Here is a 6,192-nt window from a genome sequence, read left to right as displayed (position 1 = left end):
TCTGTTTTTACCCTGGTTGGATTTACTACAAACATTGTTTTTGCCATTGGTTGGCCATGCATTTTGCGCTTCCGCTCAGGCATTGTGAGTAGTTGCTGTCATGCGTCATTTTTCCTTCACTCTTCTTCTCTCCCTGTTTCCAACATGCTATGTCACCAATGATTGGTAATGAATGCTCTACTATATGTTCTGTTTCATAGATTACATTTACCAAGATTGTTAAAAACCTTCCCTGAAGAAGGAGCTCTAAAGATTTCCGAAACGTGTTGGCGTATGGTTTTCTGTATCACAATGGAGGAAACACACATGGATTGGAGTTAGCCGCACACCCCAGTAAATTGTAAAGAAAGGACCAGAAAATTCCCCAGGGGGGCTTTTTAGCGGCATAATAATATATAGATCGTATAGTAAAAGTATATTAAAATCATTTATTAATACAAACAGTGACATACAGACTGATCGTCAATTGCAGAAGAATATGTACTCTGGTTACAGGCATGTCTCAAAAAATGTTATATCTGGACATGGAAAATACAGTACATTTCAGATATTAAAACTTAATAAACATCCACACGAATACCCCGACGCGTTTCGACCAATGATGCGGTCTTCTTCAGGGGGTTTGTATTCTAGTGAAATGCATCAAAGAAAAGATTTTAATATTCCAACACTTTACAACGCATTAGCATCTATGTATAAAAAAATGGTCTGTTAATATAGTTACCACTTAAAATGGATTCCAAAAAAAGTGCCACATAGCCAGAGATTCCTAGGTAAAAACACTAATTCAGGGGTCCTCATTGGTCAATTCTCACCCCTCCAGACGGGTGCCAACACCAGGGGGCTTGCAAGGAGTCACACGTGATTGAAACAATGGAGGGGGAGGGGATGGAAGGCACCTGGAATATATTCCAATAAATGGTTGAGTATTTATATTTATATTTATATTTATTTAGTAGTAAATATGGTTTTCTGTATCAATCTCCATTATTTCTACTGAGTGGAATTTTTCTTGTTCGTGGCGTTTGACCATTTATCCATGTTTTCATGTATTGTATTGATGCAACTTTTTTTTAATATTTTAAGAAATTTTTGATACTAAGAAAATACTCTTTGTGTACATTTTTGTGTTTTGTACATTCCTTAGAGCCCTTAAAGTCCCAAATGTGAGGGGAATTTCTTTTTTTCTGTATATGGATGGCGGCACTGTAATTATTTTAATTGAAAAAAAATATCCAAGTACCTTTTTCCTAATCGATATCCAGCTGTCACATGACCCGGCTCTCTCCCAGCCTGTCTGCAGGGAAACATAAGCAGGAGGAGCTTCTGCTGGTCACAAGTTCAAAATAAAGAACAACATTGGGATACAGAGTAAAAATAAATAATATGAATAAACTGTTTCAAATTGTCATACAAATAGATATTTGAAATCAAATCTTTATTATTTTTTAGCAATAACATGTCACAGGCTGTGTCTCACCCCTCCAGCCTGTGTCTTAGAATAACAGGGGGGGGGTGAAGCCTCCATCAATCTACATGTATTATCTCACCCTCATTGTGTTTAGCTGTTTAGTGGGCATGGAGAAGGAGGAGGAGGAGGGAGTGGGCTGTCATTTACCACTATGTATACGCCCACATGTGTGACTCTATAGTCACATGGGCTGCTCAGATGTGATAGGGAGGAAATGCTCAGCAGAGAAACTCACTGCAAACTGAGCATGTGCAGAGCTGCCAACACTGCTCTGCAAAATCCCTAGCTGAATTGGGGACATGGACAGAAGGTGGAGATAGAGAGCAGCAAGATCATCCAGGTTTTATTTGCAGAATACAGAAAACAAATCTCATAGTGACTGAGTGAGCATGAACGGCATTTAATACACCATTTATCGTTTTCTTATGATGTGGGTTTAGTGACACTTTAAGCCTCTAATTACCCTGAAGTGTGTTTAAGCGAACATGCAGCCAACATTGCCATTACACCATTTAGTGTGATATTTACAAAGCCCTCAGGCAGTCCAGGTTCCCCACGTAATTAGCAGCTCAGCCGTTGAATGCACATACGTGGGAAATTGCAATGTGTTTTTACGCACATGTGAGTTTTTTACGGTTCTATTTTAACGTTTGCCTGGAGGAAACTTTTATTGCAGCGTATTTCTGTTCCAAATATTCAGAATTGTATTTTATATATAATTTACATCTAAGGTAGATGAGAGCAGAGCGTAGCGCGGTGTGTTGGCAAGCAGAGAAGAGAACAGGCAGAGGTCGAGGTCAATGAGAACCGCGTCTTCAGAAAGTCCCAAAGATACACAACACAGCGAGGCGTTACCTTGAAATGATGCCGCCAGCTTCTGCAATGAGGAGCGGGAATGCGGTTTGGCCAGTCCACACCCATATGCAGGGCCGTCTTTATAGCATCATGGGCCCCTGGGCAAAGTAATGCTCTGGGGCCCCTACAATGGAGACAATGCCTAGTAAACAGACATCAAGTAGGTAGGAGGCAGACAAGCGGAGCTTCCCCTTTTGGGTGGAGCTCCACATTAATTACATGAACAATCATTCTGTACAGCAAAGAAACTGAAGAATCTGCTAGAATGATGCCCCCCAGCACTCTGACCCCTCTACACCCCAGATATCCCCCCAGCACTCTGACCCCTCTACACCCCAGATATCCCCCCAGCACTCTGACCCCTCTACACCCCAGATATCCCCCCAGCACTCTGACCCCTCTACACCCCAGATATCCCCCCAGCACTCTGACCCCTCTACACCCCAGATATCCCCCCAGCACTCTGACCCCTCTACACCCCAGATATCCCCCCAGCACTCTGACCCCTCTACACCCCAGATATCCCCCCAGCACTCTGACCCCTCTACACCCCAGATATCCCCCCAGCACTCTGACCCCTCTACACCCCAGATATCCCCCCAGCACTCTGACCCCTCTACACCCCAGATATCCCCCCAGCACTCTGACTCCTCTACACCCCAGATATCCCCCCAGCACTCTGACCCCTCTACATCCCAGATATCCCCCCCTGCACTCTGACCCCTCTGCACCCCAGATATCCCCCCTGCACTCTGACCCCTCTACACCCCAGATATCCCCCCAGCACTCTGACCCCTCTACATCCCAGATATCCCCCCAGCACTCTGACCTCTCTACACCCCAGATATCCCCCCAGCACTCTGGCCCCTCTACACCCCAGATATCCCCCCAGCACTCTGACCCCTCTACATCCCAGATATCCTCCCAGCACTCTGACCCCTCTACACCCCAGATATCCCCCCAGCACTCTGACCCCTCTACACCCCAGATATCCCCCCAGCACTCTGACCCCTCTACACCCCAGATATCCCCCCCCCCAGCACTCTGACCCCTCTACACCCCAGATATCCCCCCAGCACTCTGACTCCTCTACACCCCAGATATCCCCCCAGCACTCTGACCCCTCTACATCCCAGATATCCCCCCCTGCACTCTGACCCCTCTGCACCCCAGATATCCCCCCTGCACTCTGACCCCTCTACACCCCAGATATCCCCCCAGCACTCTGACCCCTCTACATCCCAGATATCCCCCCAGCACTCTGACCTCTCTACACCCCAGATATCCCCCCAGCACTCTGGCCCCTCTACACCCCAGATATCCCCCCAGCACTCTGACCCCTCTACATCCCAGATATCCTCCCAGCACTCTGACCCCTCTACACCCCAGATATCCCCCCAGCACTCTGACCCCTCTACACCCCAGATATCCCCCCAGCACTCTGACCCCTCTACACCCCAGATATCCCCCCCCCAGCACTCTGACCCCTCTACACCCAAGATATCCCCCCAGCACTCTGACCCCTCTACACCCCAGATACCCCCCAGAACTCTAACCCCTCTACACCCCAGATACCCCCCCCCCAGAACTCTGACCCCTCTACACCCCAGATATCCCCCCAGCACTCTGACCCCTCTACACCCCAGATATCCCCCCAGCACTCTGACCCCTCTACACCCCAGATATCCCCCCAGCACTCTGACTCCTCTACACCCCAGATATCCCCCCAGCACTCTGACCCCTCTACATCCCAGATATCCCCCCCCCCCCTGCACTCTGACCCCTCTACACCCCAGATATCCCCCCAGCACTCTGACCCCTTTACATCCCAGATATCCCCCCAGCACTCTGACCCCTCTACATCCCAGATATCCCCCCAGCACTCTGACCTCTCTACACCCCAGATATCCCCCCAGCACTCTGGCCCCTCTACACCCCAGATATCCCCCCAGCACTCTGACCCCTCTACACCCCAGATATCCCCCCAGCACTCTGACCCCTCTACACCCAAGATATCCCCCCAGCACTCTGACCCCTCTACACCCAAGATATCCCCCCAGCACTCTGACCCCTCTACACCCCAGATACCCCCCAGAACTCTGACCCCTCTACACCCCAGATATCCCCCCAGCACTCTGACCCCTCTACACCCCAGATATCCCCCCAGCACTCTGACCTCTCTACACCCCAGATATCCCCCCAGTACTCTGACTCCTCTACACCCCAGATATTCCCCCAGCACTCTGCTTCTCTACGCACATATGCTGTAAGGAGCATTCTTCTCACTGACCACCAATGTAAGGAACATTCTTCTCACTGATCACCAAAGTAAAGAACATTCTTCTCACTGATCACCAATGTAAGGAACATTCTTCCCACTGATCACCAATGTAAGGAACATTCTTCCCACTGATCACCAATGTAAGGAACATTCTTCTCACTGATCACCAATGTAAGGAACATTCTTCCCACTGATCACCAATGTAAGGAACATTCTTCCCACTGATCACCAATGTAAGGAACATTCTTCTCACTGATCACCAATGTAAGGAACATTCTTCCCACTGATCACCAATGTAAGGGACATTCTTCCCACTGATCACCAATGTAAGGGACATTCTTCCCACTGATCACCAATGTAAGGAACATTCTTCTCACTGATCACCAATGTAAGGAGCATTCTTCTCACTGATCACCAATGTAAGGAACATTCTTCTCACTGATCACCAAAGTAAGGAGCATTCTTCTCACTGATCACCAATGTAAGGAACATTCTTCTCACTGATCACCAATGTAAGGAACATTCTTCTCACTGATCACCAATGTAAGGAACATTCTTCCCACTGATCACCAATGTAAGGGACATTCTTCCCACTGATCACCAATGTAAGGAACATTTTTCCCACTGATCACCAATGTAAGGAACATTCTTCTCACTGATCACCAATGTAAGGGACATTCTTCTCACTGATCACCAATGTAAGGGACATTCTTCTCACTGACCACCAATGTAAAGAGCATTCTTCCCACTGATCACCAATGTAGGGAGCATTCTTCTCACTGATCACCAAAGTAAGGGACATTCTTGCCACTGACCACCAATGTAAGGAACATTCTTCCCACTGATCACCAATGTAAGGAACATTCTTCCCACTGATCACCAATGTAAGGAGCATTCTTCTCACTGATCACCAATGTAAGGAACATTCTTCTCACTGATCACCAATGTAAGGAACATTCTTCTCACTGATCACCAATGTAAGGAACATTCTTCTCACTGATCACCAATGTAAGGGACATTCTTCCCACTGATCACCAATGTAAGGAACATTCTTCTCACTGATCACCAATGTAAGGGACATTCTTCCCACTGATCACCAATGTAAGGAACATTCTTCTCACTGATCACCAATGTAAGGAACATTCTTCTCACTGATCACCAATGTAAGGAACATTCTTCCCACTGATCACCAATGTAAGGCACATTTTTCCCACTGATCACCAATGTAAGGAACGTTCTTCTCACTGATCACCAAAGTAAGGGACATTCTTCTCACTGACCACTAATGTAGGGAGCATTCTTCCCACTGATCACCAATGTAAGGAACATTCTTCTCACTGACCACTAATGTAAGGAACATTCTTCCCACCGACCACCAGTGTAAGGAACATTCTTCCCACCGACCACCAATGTAAGGGACATTCTTCCCACCGATCACCAATGTAAGGAACATTCTTCCCACTGATCACCAATGTAAGGAACATTCTTCTCACTGACCACCAATGTAAGGAACATTCTTCTCACTGATCACCAATGTAAGGAACATTCTTCTCACTGATCACCAATGTAAGGAACATTCTTCTCA

General features: G+C 47.1%; 1 long non-coding RNA gene across 1 annotated transcript; it reads right to left on the bottom strand.

Moving 5' to 3' along the window:
* Window positions 1–463: 463 nt before the first annotated feature.
* LOC141130147 (uncharacterized) lies at window positions 464–2,511 on the bottom strand. Its single transcript, XR_012242008.1, has 4 exons — window positions 2,327–2,511; window positions 1,244–1,297; window positions 725–899; window positions 464–629 (listed from the first exon to the last, which is right to left on the bottom strand). It is a non-coding gene; the product is annotated as an uncharacterized lncRNA (long non-coding RNA).
* Window positions 2,512–6,192: the final 3,681 nt, after the last annotated feature.

Source organism: Aquarana catesbeiana, linkage group LG02, assembly GCF_042186555.1.
Source record: "Aquarana catesbeiana isolate 2022-GZ linkage group LG02, ASM4218655v1, whole genome shotgun sequence".
Taxonomy (NCBI): domain Eukaryota; kingdom Metazoa; phylum Chordata; class Amphibia; order Anura; family Ranidae; genus Aquarana; species Aquarana catesbeiana.
Note: the sequence above shows the minus strand (reverse complement) of the source record. Positions and strands in the feature narration are given on the sequence as shown.